Source organism: Nelumbo lutea, chromosome 3, assembly GCF_056320005.1.
Source record: "Nelumbo lutea isolate HS-2025 chromosome 3, American lotus-T2T, whole genome shotgun sequence".
In the NCBI taxonomy this organism is placed as follows: Eukaryota; Viridiplantae; Streptophyta; class Magnoliopsida; order Proteales; family Nelumbonaceae; genus Nelumbo; species Nelumbo lutea.
In genome coordinates, this window is record NC_142686.1 from 91998054 (window position 1) to 92022254 (window position 24201).

The window sequence follows — 24201 nt, forward strand, 5'->3', positions numbered from 1 at the left end:
TTAGATCAACATGATTTGAGTTGGACTGTTGCTTCTTTAACTAACGGTTTGTTAGCACAAGTTGTAGGATTATCCACTATAACTGATGTTTGGAGTGCCTTAGGGAGATCCTTTTCTTCTCATTCATACTGGTACTGCAACTTAGGCATTAGTTTCAAAAATTTGAAGAAAGGTAAATTATCAATATATTGTTATGATTAGAAAGCTAAAACAATTGTATATATGATTGCAGTAACCAATATCGAAGGATGATTTAGTACTTCATGTTCTCTTTGGTTTAGCGAGTGAGTATAATCTCTTATCACTACTATAACAAATAAGAGTGGTGCGGATCTATTAAGTATCAATGATGTACTTGGCATGCTTCTTAACCATGAGTCATGGCTTCTTCACCATATTATCTCTAGTGAAAATATGATGCCAATATTGCTACAACTAACAATAATGGTTTTCAGTTTTCGCAGTTTCCTCCCAATCAGAATAGAGGAAATTATGGTTGTGGAAGAGGAAGGGGTGATCTGCTGACCAACCACAAAAAGCTACGTGGCGAATCTGAATCATTTAATGACACTTCGATGCCACATGAAGATAGGTCACACTCGACCAAGATGGCCTAAGCCGACTAGCTTGACCTACATCTCGACCAAAGGAAGATCGGTGGGTCACTCCACAGTAGAATGGAGCACATCACCTCGGGAGAACAAGCCGATGACTTTGGATGTTGTCTTTACCTCCCTAGCTTGGGCAACCAATGACTCAAGTATCTAGCTGACCTACATGGCAGGCTGTCCTTATCTGGTGACCACACCTATTGGTTCCGAAACGGACAACAACGTGTCATCCACCTGGCAAAGATGACCCCCGGTCTTGAAGGGAAGGGAGATCCATCATATGGATGGCCGAACCATGCAAGGTGGCTGGGTGAAATTTCAAAAATTTATTTCTTCCTTCCGAGAATTGTATTCCCTACACTACAAGAAAATGGTTCTATAGCTACTGAATTGTAGCTATGGACATAAAAACCGTAGCTATACTTTAGCTACAGACAATATGTTTGCGGTTAAAAGCTAATGGTTCATGGCTAAAAAGCACATTTAGCCACAGTTTTAGGTACCTGTGCTATATATCAGAAAACCAGATGATAACCTACAACTACCGTCATTTTGTTGGTAGATAAAGATATTATTGCCTACGAGTACAAATTATTTCTAACTATGGCCACAAATTTTATTTATCCATGGTTATAACCATCAAGTTAATGACTAGAAGCTATTTATTATAATTATGGAAACTTTTATATTGCCCAAAAGATATGATATTGAAAAGGCTTTGACCAATCACAACCCTTGGTGAAATTTGATAAAAATCAATGTTTTAAAAAAACAACTTGGAACCAGAAACGTTCTAGCCACATGTTTCCAAGTCGATGGTTCGACGACCATTCAATTTGAACAAATGGTCTGTTCTAACAAAAAAGTTAAAAAAAAGGCCAAAAATGTTGAACGGGTTGAATGGGTCAATGGTTTGACCACCCTAGTCAATGAGTCGTTGATCGATTCAACGGTTTTTTGCCAAGGACTAGGATTGGGGTAAAATAGAACTAGTTGTGTGGATGGTTCCTCAACTGAACGTAGAGGTGTAAAACAGGCCATACGTGTTGGGCTGGCATGGCATGACTCGGCCGGGCCAAAGTTATTTATTTTAAAATTTTGAATAAAAAACTTAAAATTTTAATTTTATATGAATTTTGATGTATATAATTGCTTTTATATACAATAATTAAATAAAATAGTATAATAAAAAATTGTTTATTTTATTAATATATTATATACTATATATTATTATATAATTATAATTTATATAATATATAATATATTATATATATATTATATATATATATATATATAAAATATACATTTATGTATATTTGTATAATATAAGTTTTATATAAAATATATATATGGGCCGTGTCGGGCTGTGCCACAGGCCATACCAGCCCACGATCCATGGGTGGAACGGCGGGCCGCACAGGCCAGCCTGCTAACCTGAAACCTCAAGCCCAACATGACCCATCGGCCCATACAATCATGCCAAGCCATGGCATGGCCCATTGACCACCAGGTCGAGCCATTCCGCAATGGTCCGACCATCCGAGTTAACGACGGTTCGAAAACCATGATAAAAATCCATCTGATTGGTTATTACTTTTTTTATATGATGGCTAATTGAGTTGTATTATTTTTCATTATCGATTGAGTATTTCCGATATATGTATGTATATATATTTTAAAAATAATAAAGTAATAAATATTTTAATAAAAAGATAAAAATTAATAAATACTAAATTATTTACTAAAATGATTATGTAATGCATGGAAATTAATAATTAATAAATTATTAAAATAAATAAATATGATTAGAAGTAAATAATTAATAATTAATAAATTATTAATTCATTACTAATGAATAATAATAACAATTAATGATTAAATTATTAATAATTTCATAATTACATGAAAATGCCTTGTAGCTATGGTCTCATTGTATCGTTTTTTGAATGCCCACCGTATTTTTTGTCTCTTTCCCTCCCGCCCCCGAAGAAAAAACCACTCTTGCACTTTCTACGCTCTCTCCTCCACTTTTTGGTCCCTTTTTGGACTCACAAAACCCTCATCCTTTTGGAACGGGATCTACTCGTCACACTTGAGCGCCTCACATTCACCCTGCATTGGGAACATCTCCCCTGAAAAATAACTTATGGAAATGTTCCCAATGCATGATAGGATGTGAGTGTGAAGCGCGTGTGAGACGCCCAATGTGAAGAGCAGATCCGCTCTCCTTTCTTTTTCAATCGAGAAGTCAACCAGTTTCGGATGCTTCTATTGGAACAATCCATCAATTGCTTCAGGTAAGAATTTTCTGATTCTCTGACTATCTCTCACTCTTTATCTCTCTCACTCACAAAACCCTCATTCATTTGTGTTTCTCTAGACGCAATAACTGGCTCGGGTGTGCAACTTCGTTGGATCAGGGGAAAGAGCCATTCAAACCATCAATTTCATTGTTCGTAAGTTTCCAATTGCTTTCGGAATTGGCCACTCTCAGACTTAAATCTTCTTCTGGTTTCTATCTTGATAGATACCTGTATGATCCAAATTGTCTTCAAAAGAGCATACGTAAGAAACAGACTTTTGCAATCAGGCATTCCGTAGAACAATATATCCAGAAATAATTTCCTAATGCAGACATCAATGCATTTTTTGCATCTTTTAGTTGGAAAAGCCCTACAGAAGACAATTCTTACATAAAACGTATACTATGATCTAGAAGCTTTGTTTATATTTCTTGGAATAACGAATATACTCTTGTTAGTGATGTAGCGATCTGACAACTCCCTACCAGTTGGACGGTTGGACGGCGAGATAGGTGGATCTGCAAAATAACATTAGAGAACCTGGGGTGGCTAGCTTGGCGAGGTCGCTCCGATGCTTAAGTTAGTAGGCTGTTTGCGATCTGAAATGGCTTTGAATGTAAAGAGCTAGAGAGCTAGAGAGCAGAGAAATCATGCGTACCTTATGCCCTCGGGGTTGGAGCCTTTATATAGCTGAGTCCTCGTCGGTTTTGCGGATCGGTTCCGGGATCTTCGTCACGATGGGATCCGTTTCCGCTTTAATTAGGGGATAACGTTATCAACTGATTAGGCTTATCAATTCTGCCCAAACCGGGCAGGGAGGTGATAAGGCTAGCCGTTACGCGGCGTGATCCCGTAAGGTTTGGAATCCGTTGGAGGGATTTCCAGGATTATCACATAGTGATCTGAGTCAGTATCCCCGAGCTGATGCTTTTAAGTTCCAAACCGGGTTGAATACCGAAGTGCCTGGGAGTTGAGGTGATCCTGTTGCGATCTGGTACCGAGGTGATCTCGTCCTAGGTGACCTTGTCCCGAGGTCACCTTAACCCGAGGTGGTTGAACATCCGAGCTCGAACTGTTGCAGACTGGTCATATCAAGTTGAGTTGTCATCTTAATTAGGTCGTGTCCACGTGTCCCCTCTATACTAGGTCGGGCCAAATCACCCTTCATCAATTGCCCCCACTCCCCGAGCCAGGGGTCCCGATCCGGTGCGGGGAGTTCATGATGAGTCCAAGTGGATTCGGCACAAGGTCTAGGCGGTTTGTCGAGCGGATCAGTTGGTCGGACCTATTCCAACTTCCGGTTTAACCAGCAATAACCCAGGCAGTGACAGGTGTGCGCGCAGACGTCACGCTGTTTATGGACTCCGCAGATGTCAAAAATGCACTCAACCAATTTTGTCCTCAGGCGTCATTCAATCGGTTTTCATGAGGGCCGTCAAATCGAGCAGGTCTCAGTCGTTGGTCGTTTCGCAGTGAAATATAAATAGGGGGCCGAGGGACCCTTCTTCCTCGCCAAAAATCCTGTGATTGAGCTCTCACGAGGTTGCATCGGAGTCCTTCAGCTCGCTATTTCCTTCTTTGTATTCTGAGGTCATTCTCCTTTTGGTGAGTTCATCTTTTCTTAGTTTGTTCTCCTTTCTTGTTCCTGTTTTAATCATGTTTAGTGCTAGCATAGATAGGCTCCTAGGTGATTCTAGTGAGCTCGAGGGTGCCGAGGTGCAGTCTTCGGCTCCCACTGGCGAGGTCAGCTCCTCGCTGGGTAGCTCCCCCCTTCGCCCCTTAGAGGAAACTTCCTTACCTGAATTTGGGCCATCTTGGCCTAAGGAGCCCGAAGCTTGGGAGGAGGGACCGACTTCCAGAGAGGAGGGTCCATCTTCTTCTTGGGGTCGGGATCCGGATGACTTCGGTCCTTCTACCATGACCTCGGATAGGCTGTTGTCATTGGTAGCTCGCTACCGTCTCCCTGATAGCCTAATTTTTAGCGTTCCCTTAGGTCAGTACCCTTGGGCTCATGATCACCATGAGCTCGCAGTTTTTGAAGAGTAGCTCATAGTCGGGCTACGCTTCCCGCTCCATCCATTTATTATAGAAATAATCAAGTTTTTTGACATCACCATCGATCAACTACACCCGAATTCTATCCAGACCATAGTAGGTACTATCTCTTTGTTCCATGCATACAACCGACCTCTGTCCTTCGACATCTTTAGTTCGATCTGCTCAATCAAAAAGAACTCCGCTTGTTTACACGGGGATGTTCGACAAAGTTGCTACATCTCTCTTCGGCCTAGAAGAAAAGATACTTCTTTGTTCGGAATCCTGAGGGATGGCCCTTCTCGACTCACTGGAGGGTGGCTATCAAAGATGCCGGAGTAAGTTTAGACGCGGAGACTAGGGCGGTTATTAACTCCTGGAGGGACCTTGGCCTGGAGATGAGAGATTTCTTGGCCAAGGAAAAGCTTGTGCGACGCTAAGAACCTTCTTAGGAGTTTTCCTCTTGTAGTAGCCATGCTGGGGGTTGACGCTGAGAACCTTCTTAGGAGTTTTTAGAGAGGGAAGAAGAGGAAGGCTTCAAAGAAGTCTCGCCGGGAGGTCGGTCCTTCTGCCCATGTTCCATCCGAGGTTGCTGCGTCAGAGCTGACCTCTTTTGAGCTCCCGGTGGAGGAGGTCTGTCCTCAGCCTCCCATTGTGGACCTAGACAAAGACCAGGAGGAAGGCATTCTACCTCATGAACTGAAGAATACTTCCGCGCCCGAGCCCCAACTCCCGCAAGAAAGTATAATGACCCCTCGGCTCGGGCTGCTTAAGAGTAAGGACGTTGTTTTTCTTGCCGAGGTTGTAGAGAGGGCTGACATGCCTATGAGCCAGCTCGGAGGTCAGGCTGCCAGCTATTGCATGGTGGTGAGTATTCTTACTTTTCACTTCGTTTCCTTGTCTGCTTTTTAAGTGTACTTACCTCTGCTTTCTTTGCTTTTACTTAGGTGAACTCCGCCATTCACTCATTAGTCTACCAGTCCGAGGTCCGCCTGAAGCAAGCTCGGGAAGCCGAGGAGAAGTAATGAAAACTTTACCGCGAGCTGGACATAGCTCGAGACGAGGTTCTTTGGGCTAAAAAGGGAGCTCGGAGCCAATAGGAGTTGATTCTAGCACTGACCGAGAAGAAGGGGAAGCTTCAGCGTGAGAACGAGAATCTTGAAGCCATGATCCGAAAGTGCACCAAAATCTTCTAGACCGCCATTCAAGAGGCGCGAGCTGAAGAGAGGGAGCATGCTATTCAAAACTTCAAGGAGTCTCCAAAGTTCCACAACCTTCAAGTCGAGTATGGATCGAGCTCCTACCATTCCGACTTCAAGTTGTGCAAATATCTAATGCAGCAAAAGTTTCCCAAGCTGGACCTTGAAGTCGTTTCTATGTCTGACCTCACTCTCTAGGTGGCGAAGGCAGAAAACAAAGAGCCCGACTCCTCCGAAGAGGAAAGCGACAATGAAGTCCCAGAGGCGGGCCCATCAGGTCGAGGGATGCGGAGGAGGATCAAATGGAGACCAACCTGCCTGGCAGTCCGAACGCATAATTTTTGCCTCTTCTCTTGGAATCTTATGATGTACACCTCGGGCCTCCGAGCTCAGTTTATAATGAAAGTTTTTGTTGCTTTTTCTCTCTCTTTTGTACTCAACATTTTTACATCAATGAAATGAAAACATTTTGACCATTTTTGTGCAAAAATTTTCTAAGTGTAGATAACTCCCGAACTGGTGAACTAAACCAAGTAGGAGTAGAAATGTGTAGGTTACCCCGAACTGTCAAGATATTGAGCTAGACTACAAGTAGGGGTAACCGAAAATACAAAATTTTTCTAAGTGTCGGTTACCCCAAACTGTCGAGCTACCGAGCTGAACTACTAGTAAGGGTAACTTCGCATAATGTACGCCGAGGTGAGTGGACATTGTAGGGTATATACTCAACTTGTCTACGCATGGGCTACTCACTTGGATGTCGGTTGTCCCTTAGAGCTAGTGGGTCCAACCTATTATTATATGCCGAACTGGGCTAGACATCGTAAGGTTTATACCCGAACTGTCTATGCTTTGGGCATGAGGGGTGATTTGCCTATGCCGAAGAGGCGACTAGGACTTGTCTGCCTATGCCGAAGAGGTGACTAGGATTTGTCTACCCATGCCGAAGAGGCGACTAAGACTTGTCATAGTGCCAAGATCTTATGTCAGCTCAGCATCATGGCCCTTAGGCTTCTGGAGTGACTCGGAGTCCTCTCTCCAGTTCAGCGATCACAGGTAGTATCTTCTCAGGTTGCCAATGTTCCACGCTCGAGGTACTTGTTTCCCTTCCATGGTCTTGAGCTCATACGTACCTTCCCCAAATACCTGTCTTACTCGGTATGAACCTTCCCAGTTCGGTCCGAGCTTACCAACACCGGGTTCAGGTACCATAACCTTCCGACGAACCAGGTCGCCGACACAGAAGTGTCATTTCTTGAACCGGGCGTTATAGTATCAAGCCACTCTCTATTGGTAAGTTATAGTCTGGATGTATGCCAGGTCCCGTACTTCTTCCACCAGGTTGAGGTTGGTACGGAGCTCATCGTCATTTGTCTCCTCGTCGTAGGCCTCTAAGCGTGGTGTCGGCACCTTGATTTTTGCTGGGATCACCACTTCTGTGCCGTAAGTGAGGTTGAAGGGAGTGTCACCCATGGCAGTCTTGACGGTAGTCCGGTAGGCCCATAGCACACTAGGTAGTTCGTCTACCCACAGTCCTTTGGCTCGGGCTAAGCAAGCTTTTAGTCCACGGAGTATAGCTCTGTTTGTCACTTCCGCTTGCCCGTTTAACTGGGGGTGTGCCACTGAGGTGAAGTTTTGTTGTATTCCCATCTCGGCACACCATTTATGAAACTTGATGTCCTCGAACTGCCTTCCGTTGTCGGAGATGAGTACTCGAGGTAGCCTGAAGCAGCATACTATATTCCTCCAAAAGAAATTTTGTATGTTGCGGGCTATGATCGTCGTTAGGGGTTCTGCTTCTACCCACTTCGTGAAATAATCCATTGCTACCACCAGAAACCTCCTCTGTCCTGTCGCAGGCGAGAATGGGCCAAGTAGGTCGATTCCCCACTATATGATGTTGGCGTGCCTCTAACACTTGTCGCACTTTTTGATGAGCTCGAGTGCATCTACCTTCATTGTGGGCCAGTAGTAAGGTGTTTGGCCTTTACTTTCTTCTCTAAAGTGAGCCCAACTATTAATGTCTCATGCTCTGCTTCGTTGTTGGACGCTGTGAACCCGAACCTGAGTGCGTATTCCAGTTTCACCCCGCTTGGACCGTATAAAATTATGCCCACACCTCTTTTTTGTTGGTTGGACGAGCCATCAACGTGGATGATCCAGGGCTCCTCATCCCAGGTCGGACCTACACTAATCGGGATTGGTGCTGCACTGGTTGAAGCTTCCTCCGTGTGCTCGAGCTCGGCCAGTTCGGGGGTTGCGGTGCTAAACGTACATTCTGCCACAAAATCGACTAAGGCTTGGACCTTAATTGTCGTCCGAGATTCGTACCAAATGTTGTACTCACTGAGTTCAATAGCCCATTCCATCAATTTGTCGGACACCTCGGGCTTGAGTAGGATCTGCCTTAGAGGCTTGTTGGTGAGGACGATGACGGTGTGGGCTTGGAAGTATGGACGAAGTTTCCGAGCTGCTATGACTAGCACGTACACTAGCTTCTCAATCTTCGGATACCTTGTTTCAGCATCTTGCAAAACCTTGCTAACATAGTAAATGGGTCATTGGACCCGATCTACCTCTCTTATCAGAACCGAGTTGACCACCTCGTCACTCGCGGAGAGGTACAACTTTAAAATATCCCCTTCCTCGGGTCGGGTTAGAATCGGGATACTAGCTAGGTATCTTTTAAGCTCGTCAAAAGCAAGCTGACACTCCGTAGTCCACTCAAAGTCTTTACTTTTCTTTGTAGCCTTAAAGAAAGGCAGGCAGCGATCTGTCGACTTTGACATAAAACGGCTCAGAGTGGCTATTCTACCATTCAGCCTCTGAACCTCTTTTAGCTTGTGAGGTTGTCTCATATCTAAGATGGCTTTATCTTTTTTGGGTTGGCTTCGATGCCATGTCGGTTGACTATGTAGCCCAAAAATTTACCCGAGGTGACGCCGAAGACACATTTGTTGGGATTTAACTTCATGTTGTATTTTCTAAAATTTCAAAAACATTTTGCAAATCATTCAATAACAATTTTGAAAATTAGGTCTTAACGACCATATCATCTACATAACATTCAACTTCATTGCCGATTAACGGCTCAAAAATCCTATTTACAAGTCTTTGAAAGGTTGCCCCAGCATTTTTTAGTTCGAAGGGCATAACCTTATAGCAGTACAGTCCGAGCTCGATTACAAAGGCTTTTTTTTTCATCAGCAGGGTCCATCCTGATCTGGTTGTAACCCGAATATGAATCCAGAAAGCTAAGCAACTCATTCCTTGAGGTTGCATCCACTAGGCAGTTGATCTTGGGCAGCGAGAAATAATCTTACGGGTATGCTCTATTCAGGTCGGTATAATCGACACACATGCGCCATTTATCGTTAGCCTTTTTTACCAGAATTGTGTTTGCTACACAGGTTGGGTAATGGACCTCCCTGATGAAATCTGCCGCTAAAAGCTTCCTGGCCTCCTCGTCGACTATCGTCCAACGCTCTGGGGTGAGGTTGCATTTTTTCTGTCTAACGGGCCTAACTAAGGGATCAATATTCAATTTGTGAGTTAAGACCATAGAATCTATTCCAGGCATTTTTGTTGCGGACCAAGAAAATGCATCTAAATTTTTAAGTAAAAAACTTACCAGCTGAGAGCAAAGTGGTTCCTCGATCAAAACGCTGATCTGGAGGGTCTTAGTTGGATCATCTGTTGAGACCGGGATGTGAACCATCTCCTCCGTTGGTGTAGCTCACTCCTCGGTATACTCCATAGGTCGCTCGAGCTCGACATCAGCTGCTAGTTTGGCTTTCCCTTTGAGGGCGGTGACATAGCATTTGCGAGATTCGAGCTAGTCGCCTTGCACAACCCCTACTCCATAGTCTGTAGGGAACTTCATTGCCAAGTAGTAGGTGGATACTACCGCACGTGGTGCGTACGTAATGCGCTGACCTACTATGGCATTGTACGAGGAGGGAGTTGCGACCACTAAGAATGTGTGCTCGAATCTTACAATATTGGGCCACGTGTTGACCTCTACGGGTACTGAGACTCACCCTAGAGGTCTGACCTCCTCGTCGCTAAAGCCTATTAGGGGAGTATCCATCAGCTTTGGATCACTTGTCTGGAGTTGCGGCTTGTCGAAGGCATCTTTAAACAGGATGTCGGCCGAGCTACCTGAGTCCACTAGGACGTGCTTGACTTTGAAATCATTTATCCTCAGCTTTATTACTAGGGCGTCATCGTGAGGATATTGAATCCCATGCACATCATCCTCCGTGAAGTAGATAGGGTCTTCACGTCAAGGTTGTTTCGGTGGGTTCTGCTCCTCGTTTTCTAATTCGCGAACTGAAGTTGAGCCTGCTGCCAAAGTGCAGCCCGCGATGATCGACTTGCCAGTAATCATGTTGATTATTCTGTGGATTGGCCTTTCTTCGAGCAACCGTCGTGGCGGCTGCTCACTCTGTCTGCTACTGGACTTGGGAGCATTTCTTCTTTGGTCTCCTTGACGGTTTGTTTGGCCATCTGCTTGGTTTCTGTCTTCTCTTTGCATGAAATTTTTTAAATACCTGCGACGGATGAGCTCCTCAATCCCGTCGCGGAGGTTCCTACAATTCTCTGTACTATGTCCGTGGTCTTTATGAAAGTACAATAAACATTTATGTTCCTGGTGGCGGGATCTCCCCTCAACCGAGGTGGCCACTTCACATAGGAGGAGTGTTTGATTGCCATTAGGATTTCTTCGCGCTTCGCGTTGAGGAGTGTATAGCTCGTCCTTTCAACGGGCAGAGTTCTAGAATGCTGACCTGACTTGCGAGATCGCGAAGGAGATCGGATCCCAGACTTGTTTCCTCCCCTGGTCCGGAACTTTCTCTTTCTTCTCTGTTCCCTTCATTACTTGTGTTGTCACCTTCTCTCTTTCTCTTTTCTGTTGAATTAACAATCTTCTAATTCATATCTTCCTCGGTCCCGATGAACTAATCGGCAACCTTGAGGAATTCTATAATGTCTTTTGGTTTGTTGGCCACCACATGCCACTTGAACTCCCTGTGAGTTATACCCTTCTTCGCTGCCATGAGCCTCACCGCTGGATATAGATCGGGGATCTGTAGGCAGGTGTCATTGAAGCACTTGAGATAGCTTCTAATGGACTCCCCTTCTCTTTGAACTACATTGAGGAGGCTTTCTTAGGACCTCAGGCACTTCTTGCTGGTGATGAAGTGCGAGGTGAACAACTCCAAGAATTGCGCCCAACTCTTGATTGTTCCTAGTGTGAGGTTCCGGTACCATGTGCAAGCTACTCATGTAAATGTGGTGGAGAAAGCCACGCACATGCATGACTCGTCAGCCCCAGCTAGATGCATCTGGGACTGAAAGGAGTCTACATGGTCATTTGGATCAAAAGATCCATCATACTTGTTGAGGGGAGGCATTTTTAAGTCCTTGAGCATCGGAGTCGCCAATAGCTCGGAGAACAGAGGGGATGACTTGGAGGGGAGAGGAGCGGTCTTGGTGGCTGTTGAGCTCGCCTCCTCTTTACCTTTTACTTGTTCTTGCTGGTTGGGCCTTGCGAGCTGGCTGTTCTAAGTGGAGGATCGGCGTGCTTTGCGACGCTTTCGCTGCTGTTTCTTCATTGGCTCCGCATTGGTGCTGCTAACCTTTGTGTGGTCAGGTACTATTCTGCCACGAGGTGGTTCTTGGTTCCCTGGATGTTGAGGCTGACTGCCATGGATGGAAGGACCTTGCCTTGAGTTCACGGCCAGGACCTCGAACCGGTTACCTATGAGAAAACCTTCTTGATGCGATCGCCGAGGAAGAATGGCCTTGGCGGGCTGAGTGTCTCCGGACCTATTTCCAATGTTGCCCTGTGAAGCAAGCGGAGTGACCTACCCGTCTCTCCTACCGCGAGGTGAGACTTGGCTCCCAAGAGGAAGTGGAACCTGGAAAGTCTCCTCAGCTCAGTGGGGAGATCTTGTGTTCTGTACATGAGGCCGGTTCTGTTGAATTGCTAGATGTCGGGGTGGAACCGACAGTTGGCTTTGTTGGAATTGTTGGACCTGTTGCATTTGGACTTGAATGGCCCGCAAGTAGTATACTAGGTCGTCGAACTAGGATTGTCCGACTCCAGGGGGAACCACAGATAGTTCAGCGAAGGTCGCGCCAACTACAGGAGGGAGTGGTGCATTTACTTGTGTGGAAGCTTGCAGCATGGTCAGTGTTGGAACCCCAGCCGCAGTGAGCGGTATGGTGAACTGACCGATGCAAACTGATGGAAGTTGAGGTTCCCCCCAAAGGCGTTCATTTCAGTTCTCTGTCCAACGTGACTGGAGGATGCCATTGAATTCAGATGAGTTGTTGAGTGTGGAAAAGGCTTTTTGTAGCAGCTCCCACATGGCATCAATTGATGTAGTGCGATCTAACTGCTCCCTGCTAGAGGATGATCTGGCTTCTAGTTGGACGGTGAGCTAGGTGGATTTGCAAAATAAGATCAGAGAACCCAGGGTGGCTAGCCCGGCGAGGTCGCTCTGATGCTTAAGTTAGTAGGCTATTTGCGAGCTGAAATGGCTTTGAATGTAGAGAGCTAGAGAGCTAGAGAGCAGAGAAATCGCATCATGATGGGATCCGTTTCTGCTTTAATTGGGGGATAACGTTATCAACTGATTAGGCTTATCAATTCTGCCCGAACCGGCGGGGAGGTGATAAGGCTAGCCGTTACGCGGCGTGATCCTGTAAGGTTCGGAATCCGTTGGAGGGATTTCCGGGATTATCACATAGTGATCTGAGTTGGTATCCCCGAGATGATACTTTTAAATTCCAAACTGGGTTGAATGCCGAAATGCCTTGGAGTCGAGGTGATCCTATTACGATCTGGTACCGAGGTTAAGGTCACCTCAACCCGAGGTGGTTGAACATCCGAGCTCGATCTGTTGTGGACTGGTCATATCAAGCTGAGTTATCATCTCAATTAGGTCGTATCCATGTATCCCCTCTATACTAGGTCGGGCCAAATGACCCTTCATCAGTTAGGTTAAGCAATCTATACATGATTTTGACACCACGTGTTTACCTTTATGCTCAAGACCAAACATGAATACAATCTAAAGCAGAAACAAGGAATGGTCAAGGCTTACATTTACTGCAGTCATGACCATGGAACCCTAAAAAGCGGTGGCACTTTCCTTCAATACAATCTCCATTGAAATACATGAACTGGGACATTGACGAGGGAATGGTTGCTGATATGGTGTTACATTGTTCATGATAATTAAGCTCCCCTGCACACATTAAGACCGAAAACTTTCATGAACATGAAAACAGTAAGTTACCGTTTCCAATAAAAAAATGAAAACGGTAAGTGTCTACAGTTTTTGATAGTAGCATGCAGAATTATCATTGAATCCCAGAAACTGAATGGGTCCACCAGACTCTGGACATACTTTCCACATACCATCAACAGCAACCTACATAAGACAAATTCAGTCATATCAGAAAGGAGCATATGGTAAGAGAACTTGCGGGAGCTTCCCCTGTTACTCAGATTCACCCAAAATCCTGTTGGGTAATATTTAATCCACCCAAAATCCAATTGTGAATCCTATATTAGGCTCAGATAAAAGTCCATCTCTCCAAGTATAGACTTATGCATTTAATTAGTTATTAGTCTAGTTCAATTGTGTTTCGGATAATAAGGTAGTTTATTTAGGATTGCATTCTGTAATTTTATATTCAGAGATTTTTCTAATTCAGATTTAATTTGTTTATGGTTTTATATTGTGGTGTGAAAAGACAAACTCCATGAAGTCTAGCCAAGATTCATTCAAAGAATGAATCTGGACCCTGGTAACCCCATCTCTTTGATCATGTGAAACTGGTTAGTGTTGCATCCACAGCTCAACTGAGAGGGAATTTATCATTTCTAGTTAAAAAACAAAAAAAAAAAAATGAAAATAAAATGTGATGCACAAGTCACCCATAAATTTATCATAATTTTTTACTACCCAGAAAGATATCTTTCTTTCTCTTTTAATTACCAAATACAAGACTAGTACTAATATCCTACCACATGTCCTAATGTACCACATGTGAGAGTAGGATTCCCATTCATGCATCCACCCATAACACATGTCAATAGGAGGCACCATTAATTTACAAGCTAAAAATGATAGTTATATTTTTATTTAAATAAAAAACAGCAAAATTGTCAATCTCTCTTTATCAACTCTTGCCTACAAGTCATCTGGTTCCGACAAAGAAGTATGTGATGAAAAACCTTCATTTGAAAAGTTTATAAATTAGCTTATAATGAAAAGTAAACCAGAATCCAAATTAAGTAAACAGATTAGCTTATTCAGGTAGAGAATGTTATAAATTAAGTAAATAGATATTATGTTCTAACAAGGTAGAATATGGCATTATGGCCCAAGCTAATACGCTCTAAACAGGGTTCTATGTCCACTCAATTCACATATTATCATTTACCATTTTCCTTCTCTCTTCAAATTCTTCAACCAAGAGCTTGAGGTTGGACATTTTGCATTGTCTTTGAGAACTTAAATAGGATAGAATAGGTGTGGAATGGACAGGAGCCTAATGTTATTTGTCAAGAGTAGTACCTCAATCCAAGCTTTATAGAGTTCAGATATGCTACAGACATTTTCTGTAATATTATATACTAACACAGCCACAGTATTCCCCCTGTCTTTAACACATGTGTGCCCCTTACTTAATTCAAGTAGCCAATGTTCCCAATAAGTGTTAGTAGCAGATCTAGTCTCAACTTTATAGGGCTCCACGGTGAAGCCATGGAGTCTATAGAAAGTAAAAAAGTATGACCTTTGAGTCTTTTTTTTTTTTGTGATGTTTGCTTCTTCCATTCTTCCTAACTTTGTGAATTTTGAGATCCTGCAGACAGTGTATGCCTTTAGCTCCAATCAGAATGATGTACCTTATGTCATTTAATGTAAATGAATGAAGTACATATTTGATAAATGTTATTGTGGTGTGTTTCTGTGTAATACTCTTAAACTGTACACATATGAGACTCATGTTAGTTTAGAATGTTCACAACCGTTGGATAAGTCTAGGAAGATTTATCCTACCAAGGTTGACACTGGTGTGCCGCCAAGTTGGTTGGGGTGGCTTGCCTCAACCGCTAGGGTGAGACCCGAGGTACATGCAGTGTAAGTTTACTTGAAACCCTAAACCGGACCAGATTTCCTATATTGTCCTGGACCTTGGATATTGATGGGCAAAACTGGAAAGTTACACCTGACCCCTAGACTCGATTATGATACTGCACTAGGTGTTGGATTGGACTACCTTTGATATGCCAATCAATGAGATCCTTAGGAGGGGTCAAAACCTGGGTATGTTGAGACAGTCCGAGAATTCATCTGAGTGGGTGATCATAGTAACAGGATCAGCCCCTTTGTCGGACAATGGTAATGATCGGGGATGCATTCTCTCTGATGGAAACCAAAGCTGCCAGCAGCCAATTTCAATCGTTGAAAATTGTTTTGCAAAATATATATATATATATATATATATATATATATATATATATATATATATATATATATATATATATATATATATATATTACAGTTTCAAAATGTTTGCAAAAGGTTTTAATTCCCGGGATCCATGTGAGTAGAGAGTGTAGCACTGTTCCTTGTAGCCGAGGGAGAGGTCCTCTCTTGTCGGGCAGTGTTTGATCATTATGGGCTAAGAGGTTAAGTGTAAGACCATTGAGGGTAATACCTGATGGGCTAATCTTGCATCTGTCTATAGTTCCTGGGTTTTTATAAGGTGGCTTGGCCCAGGGACCACTTAGTGTAAGTGTTGGGCCCATTAGAAGCCCATGTGATGGGCTCAGGGGCTCACTGTCCATAACAGTGAATTCGGCCAGGCCTTGTAACAGAGGCTAAACTAAACCCATGTGGTTGATGTGTAGATCAATGTTTGGGTCCCACGCCATACAAGGAAGCCCAACTGGGCAGCAGTGAGGAGGTCGAATGAGCATATGGACTTAATGGGCCTAAAGCCTAATTCAAACTGGTATAATTAGATTATTTAAAGAGGGGCGGTTCTGGGATTTGGATCAGCAGATAGGATAGGGAATTATCCCTATCCACTCAAAGAGTCTAGATCCAAATAGAGATTTAGATTTGGAAAGCTCCTAATAAGATTAGGAGGGCTGATATAATCTGCAGATAAGATAAGGGCTTATCCTTATCTCTTAAAGAGAGTCTATATCCAAATAAGGATTTGGATTAGGAAACTCCTAATGAGATTATGAGCTCTCTTTAAAGCCTAAAAAAGGAGGAGGGCCAACCTACAAACACATCAACTAAATCTGATCTCAGATCACAGAAAGAGAGAAGACAATTATAGTAACGCTGTGCCATCTTCTACTCTTGTGCCCTCCTCCTGCTGCCGCCATTGCTAGTTTGTTCTCACATAGCCTCCATCGAATTCTTGCTGAAGGATTCGGTTCTTGGGAAGAACCACCTACTGATTCTGCTCCACCCTACATTGTGTCACCTTCAGTGGAAGCAGTCTTTGGAGTTTTCCTTGGGCATGAACACATTTGTTGGAAGTTACTGTTACTCCGTATCAGGTATATCCCTCTCCTACTTTTGGTTTAAGATCTGGTTCGGTTCAGGTTTAAGATTGATCCTTGAAAATGCATATTTTCTAAAACAGGGAATGTGATTCCTAGATGGGAGAGAGAGAAATTTTTTAAATTTTGCCCAACCTACCTGCAGGGTTCGGCCATCCATATGATGGATCTCTTATCCCTTCAGGATATCCAATTCTAATCCCATGTTCCTTTCTCAAAATAGGCTATTGCAATCTCCATTCAAATTAGTAATTGGGGAAGAAAAGGTTAAGTCATCATATGACAATTCTATGATTCTCAAGAATCTCCATTTTGACTCTAGTTAATAACAGAGAAATTTGGCCAAGAAGGAATTTAGCCTTTTGCAATCCTCTAATTTGAAATGAAATGTGGGAATGGTTATTTCAATTTCACTGTTTCAAGGAATCAGTGAGGGTATGGAATTGAAAGCAAAGTCCATTCCCATGATCCAAAAGTAACTCAACATTTCTTTAGCTGATGTGTGTTTATAAAGGAAAAAATATGACAGAGACCAATAGTGCATATACCCTTAGATTGTCTTGACACCTGAAAAATGATACACTTAATTGCAAATGGACATATATTCTTCACTATTAAAAATATAGAGTATATAGATAAAAGATTGCAATTAGGAGTAAATGTAAAAAGAAGCTTTTGAGAAGGCCAACAAATCATGTTTTAAATGAAACAAAAATTGGAAAAACAAGAACTGAGAATCTATATTATTTAAGCAATTTTGAAAGCAAGGAGATTCAGTATTAGTAAATACTTGGCAAGTCTTGCTTGTATGACACAAACCTTGCAGTCCCTTCAACACCCCTCTTAGAGATTTGAGGGCAATCCTCAACTGTCAGCCTTTCCAACTTGTGTGATCCCACAAGCTCCAGGGTCTGCAAAAAGTTAAATGAAGAGAATGAGGAAGGGAAGTGATCTCCATCCAAGTATGATATTTTAACCAACTCAATGATAGGTCCCAGTCAGTAGCAAGAAAGATAAACACAGTTCTTCTTTGGGTGAGAACAAACCACAAGAATAGGGATAATACTTCTCTGATTCATTCATGTCTGCTCACCCCTTTTCAAACAACCAGTACCAACTACTGAAAAACTGAACAAAGCTAATGGCCACGTCTTTAGGAGACCCAGTCACCCACTACATTGACACACTACATCAAATAAACAACCTAGTCTTTAGGAGACCCAGTTTCCCACTACCACATAAACATATACCACTATAACTTAAACACGTAAATACATAACTACACAACTTAAGCAAACTGGACACCAACTGGACACAATTATCCACTGGTTGCTATCACATATACTTTGGGTTGGGCTTGGGGGTTCGAGTGGACCTTCTGGGCTTATCACTCAAGCATAGAACAGTTATGAGCTTGCTTTCAGACTCTCATCTGTCAACCTTAATGGAATGTTTAAGGAAAAACGTGAGAAATCTGAGGGGAGGTGGGGTGAGATAGACCAAAGGTTGTTCGATTTCTGTGCTAAGTTCACAATGTCACTGTCTCTAACTCCAATACACATGTGCAAGTAGAGCTTCTCTAATGCTCTGCAGTTATCCAATAACCAAGAGAGCCCTCTTCCTAGATTGACAATGCAATTAACCAAGCTAAGCTCCCGAAAGTTCTCACAGGAAATCTAGTTGCCCTTCCATACCATGTAATTAAGTAATCTGGGGAACCTTCCCCTGTTACTCAGTGACATTCAGATCAAGTTCCATCAAATAGGCTTTTGAGTTGGATTATAGATCATAACAAGGACATTGTTAAGCAGGGATTTTCTGGTCTCCTGCCTTGGCATGGTAAATTAATTTGATTCACTAGGGAAGTCCCTAGAGTAAGCCAATGGATGTACTTGAAGAAGAAATAAACTGGAAAATCAATATTGGACTTTTTCCCTAAACAGTCTTGACTACAAGATCTAGCCTGGGAGGAAATGTAGAAATTGTCTTCGGGGCCTTAAAAACTTCAATGGGTCCATGAGTCCAGCTGCATTCTAGGTTAGAGCTAGATGTAGGCAATATATACCTAACCCATTTTATGGGATTATTGGGTTGAGAGAACTGATTTCTCCTTATCTGTAATGGAATCTACTGGCATTTTCATAAATATAGCCAACCTTTAAATTGGGTTAATTTCTGGTTTTTTCACTAAAGTTGTTTTTATTCTTAGTTGAAGCCATAGAGAGTCTGTAAAGAGTTTCTGTTGTGTTGAGAAGTCGTTAAGCATGGTTTCCACATTACCTCTAGGGACCCAACTGTCCTAAACAAAATCCTTGATAGAAGATGAGCTACCTGCTGCATTCTACCCTTGAGCATTTTCGTTTGAACTGAAAACTCCTTGAACAGTATGCTTATTTTTACTCAATGCACAAGGATGTAGCATTCCTTGGGTTACCTCCTTTGTAAGTATACATACATGTGGATATTCATATATACTAATAACACTTCTAGATTTAATGATAATGATATTTTTTTTTTGGAAAGGTAAGGTAAATTTATTAAAATTAACTCATAAAAAAGGTAATGATATTTGAAAGGTAATGATATGTTTTTGATGATAATGATATTTGATTATGATGATTTTTTATATTTGTATCTTTGCTAGATTGAGTTGCAAACGGTTGGAAGGAAGAAGTATTGAACATGACATTTTTTGCAGGTATTAATATAATGCTCTCTCTCTCTCTCTCTCTCTCTCTCTCTCTCTCTCTCTCTCTCCTATTCTCAGCCTTAATTAGTTATCTCAAGAATTAGTATGACATGCATTTTTCCATTATATACATGTGTAGTTGAGTTTTAAGCTAAGTCTTGGAATGTGAGAACCTCCATGAAGTTCTCTCTAGGAGATGGCATTAATGGGTCAGAAACTGAGACCCTGAACATGGAAGTAAACACATTCCACAGGAATCTTGAAAAATTGCATGAAATGAATAGGTGAATCGTGTTCTCCTCCTGGTCTTCACAAAGGTAACATTTGGAAGCCATGTTAAAGCCTCTGGATTTCAAGTGATTAGCTGTCAAAATGCTGTCCATTGCTATCAGCCAAGCCAGAGCCTCCACTCTTGGAGAAATTGGGTTTCCCCAGATGCCCTTAATGTGCTTCACATCTTAGATAGATCTGCTGAAAGCCAGATAACATGAGTTTACTGTGAACTTTCCATTCTTGCACTCTTTACACCAAAGCTTGTCTTTGAGCTGAATTGTAGGTTTTACACCCTCCGGTTTTTCTAACAGAGAGATGCATTCTTCAACTTCTCTGTTCAATAAAGGCCTCTTGAATTTCAGACTCCAGATCAAATGCTCTTCCCTCCTTTCATAGCATCCACTGATAGTGACTTCAGCTTCCGTTAATCTATACAATCTTGGACATAAGTCACAAAGCCTTCCCACCCCACACCACTCATCCTCCCAAAACCTGATTTTAGATCCATCCCCTACTACAAAGTTGGTTAGGTCCCTGAATTCCTTGTTAAAGATCATGATCCCCTTCCACACACTCACGCCATAGGAAGCCCTCACCTTCTTTCATTCCCAATTGAATATCATGCAAAACAATTTGAATATTGGCATGGCTTTTTTAAATTCGGGATATTGATGCATGTTTCCTTTCTCCTTGTACATTAAGAGACTTAGGATAAAGTCTCCCAAAAAAAAAGTTAGCTTGTAGCCTTGACTTCTAATTAATAAAATCATCTAGGGTGATTCTATACTCTACAAAGTCTCTTCTGGAAAGTATCCTACAGTTCATTATGACTTCTATTGAACCTCCTTTTTGGGTAAACAATCAGTATTTAATTAATTAAGTAAGAAATAATAGAAAAAGTGCAAATTGGTTAAAATAGAAAGTGTAGTACACAAAGAGAGCTAGCCCACTTCTACCCTCCCCAAACATACAATCTTTTCAAGAAAGATGAACAAATTGACCTGGGCAACACATACTCTAAATACAAAAACTTCCTATTGACTCTTTCTAGCAATAACATCATCAAGTGCTAATATAGGGATCCATTTGAAGCTTAATTTTAAGCTAGTAGTTGTTGCACTAGCCCCCTTGATGTGATGTCTTAAATGTCATGGACCTAGAGCTCCATTTCTAAATTAGTTGATAATTGTCTGCAAGTCCTCCTTCCATTTTAAGTTGCAATATCCCAATTGCAGAATAAAAAGTAATTATGTTTAACATACCTGAGTACACTACCGGCATCTTCTCATTATCAATTTAATTCAACCTGATATACAAAATGAGACTCAATTTAAAGAATTTTGGAGGGAATATCTTAGGAGAGAGAAAGAGAGAAGAGATGAGGAGAGAGAGGAATGAAAAAAAAAGTGGGAATAGAGAAGAAAGAATGGAGGAGAGAGGAGAAAAGAGATCACCAACAAAACCTTTTAATGATGGAACCAAAATCCTGAGTTTCCAGCCATTTATTCAAGTCCATATCACTTTACTTATTACAACTTAAAGGTATTGAATCTGAAAATTGTTAGAAAATAAGTACAAACACTTTTATTGGTAAACAAGCATTTAATCTTGGTTAGGTTTCACAATATGAAAGGCAAGTTTATATTGCATACTTGACTAAATTGTCATACATGATTTTATATCTCCAAAAATGTGATTTCTAACTTATTTTCCATTATTTTCTTATAGGTTTAACATGGTAAAGGAGGATACTTCACACGTGTGGATGGAGACATTTGATCAAATTTTACACGCCAAGTTTTTTTTTATTGAGTTTCATGTATTCAAGAACTTTTGAATTTGTAGCAAACACATGGATGTTAAAGCACCTTGAGATATAATTCATTTTTTATTATATAATCTTTTAATGGAATTTTAAATTTAAATCCCATCTTATATTATGAACTGGTTGTGCTTGTATTCAATACAGGAAAGAAGGCCTCAAAAAATAATAAAAATATTTTAGGATCTAGCCATTAAAGGTTTATGTTTTAGCTACAGTCAATGTAAACCGTAGCTATAAGTTTATTTTTTCTAGCTATAGATTGTTGTTCTTCTACTACCGACAAATTAAACAGTAGATATAGGTTATTTTTTCTAGCTATGACCAGTTAATATCCATAGCTATAGATTGATGTTCTTTTGCTATAGACTATTTAAATCGTAGCTATATGTTTTTCATTTTTTGTTACAGGCAATTTGGGTCCATAGCTATAAATCCAAGTTTTATAGCTACAGACACCACAAACTGTAGTAAGAAAGTCAAATTTGTAGCTGCGGATAACTTAAAAAACCGTAGCTACAAATGCATATATAATTATTTAAATTAGGCTTTAGCCACAAGCATAAGTCGTAGCTATAGGTTAGTTGTAGCTATGGATACATTCAGCCGTAGCTATTGCCTATAGCCACCGCGACTGTAGCTATTGTTTCTTAACCATAGCTAGTCTGTAGCGATAGACCTATAGCTACAGTTTTTTGCATTTATAGCTACGGAATTGGCCGTAGCTCTAGGCCTATTTTCTTGTAGTGCTAATATAGAAAAACTGCACTTTTCAATGTTCATTCTTGAAACAAATCAGATTAGATCTATAACCAAAATTAAGGGAGGGATATACCTAATATGGAATCCACGAAAGTAGCTCCCAATGTAGGTGTTCACGCCCAAAGAGGTCACCAAATCCATCATCCACTGAAGATGATGCAGCTTAGGATGAGGTAGGATCAGCAAAGCAATTCTTTAGCAAGAACTGCAATCCTTTAGCAAGGATCACGCAGGGGATGTGAGCACAACTTCAAATCTGATTTTTCTAGAAAAAATCAGAATCAATAACAATTCTTGATCAGTCCAAGACTATGGAGATCGAACTGGGTAAGGTGGCAAGAACAGAGGAAAGAGTTGGATACAGTAAAAGTGTTTAACAGAAGGATTTCACCCTCTATTTATAACCTCTCTGGATTAGCTTCCTAATCCTATCAGGAAATGGTTCCTTGATCCAAATCTTTATTTAGATTTGAACTCTTAAGTGGATAAGACATATCTTATCCTCTTGCTGATCCAGAACCAGATCTAATCTCAAATTCACCCATATTTATTTAACTACATTAACCTACTTCGAAATGGGCTTGAGGCCCATTAAGTTATCAAACTCACTTCCCTTTTAATTTGCTGACTAGTTTGGTTCTCTTTATATGGCGTGGGACCCTAACATTGATTTCTACAAAAGCCATATGGGTTCAGCCCAGCCTTTGTTACAAGGCCTGGCTGAATTCATCGTTGAACACAGTGAACCCTTGAGCCCATCAATATGGTCTCTTAGCAAGCCCAACATTTACACTAAATGGTCCTTGGGTCTAGCCACCTTATGAAGGCCCAAGGACTATGCACTTAAGTGAGATTATCCCATCAGCTAAAACCCTAAATGGTCTTACACTTAACCTCTCAGCCCATAATGATCAAACACTGCCCAACAAGAGAGGACATTTCCCTCGGCTACAAGGTACAGTGTCACATTCTCTACTCAGGATGGATCCCGGGAATTAAAACCTTTGCTAACCTTTTCCATAAAACATAATATATGTATATTTATATATAAATATATTTTGCAAAACAAATCTCAAACACGTTTAAAATCCACTACCAGCAGTTTTGGTTTCCATCAGAGTGTAGTCCCCGATCATTCACTTTGTCTGACAAAAGGGTTGATTCTATCACTATGATCAACCACTCTGATGAATTCTCACTGATTGGCATATCAAAGAAAGCAAAATCCAACACCTAGTGCAGTACCGTAATCGAGACTAGAGGTTAGGTGTAACTTTCCAGTTTTGCCCATCTGTCTCCAAGGTCCAGGACATAACTGAAAAATGGTCCAGTTCAGAGTTTCAATCAAACCCACACTACATGTACTTTAGGTCACACCCTGGCAGCTAAACAAGCCACCCCAACCAACTGATAGTACATTAGTGTCAGCCTTGGCAGAATAAACCTCCCCAGGTCTATCCAACAGCTATGAAGATTCTAAACTAACATGAGTCTCATAAGTGTCTAGTTTAAGGGTATTACGCAGAAACACACCATATATAAAATGAATCAATTATGTACTATTATTCATTTACAATAAATGTCAAAAGTACATCAATCTGATTGGAGTTAAGGGCATACACTATCTAACAGGTCCCTTATTCTTTGGAGGGACTGGACGAGGATCATCACCAACACCGGTAGGATGTGCCCCGAAGATTATGAGCCGATAAAGCCTATCGCTCCTAGATATCTCAGACACCTTGGACCTCGAAACCTATAAAAAGGCACCTCCACACCCTCATAAGGTACACAAGATTAAGTGCAAAACCAGCTCTCTTGCTCTCACTCTCTTTAACAATCCCACATAACTTAGCTAACTTAAGCATCTGAGTGCTCAGCTCGGGTCCAAACCCTTGGGTA

The 24201-nt window shown here is 41.6% G+C and overlaps 1 long non-coding RNA gene across 2 annotated transcripts; it reads left to right on the forward strand.

Annotated features, from left to right (window-relative positions):
• The first annotated feature begins 2597 nt into the window (after window positions 1-2597).
• On the forward strand, window positions 2598-21640 carry LOC148866863 (uncharacterized). 2 transcript variants are annotated; one of them, XR_016110803.1, is made up of 4 exons: window positions 2598-2908; window positions 2992-3067; window positions 19398-19451; window positions 21444-21640. It is a non-coding gene; the product is annotated as an uncharacterized LOC148866863 (long non-coding RNA). The 2 variants fall into 2 exon arrangements; XR_016110802.1 differs by having other exon boundaries at window positions 2634-2908; window positions 2992-3063.
• The last annotated feature ends 2561 nt before the right edge of the window (window positions 21641-24201 follow it).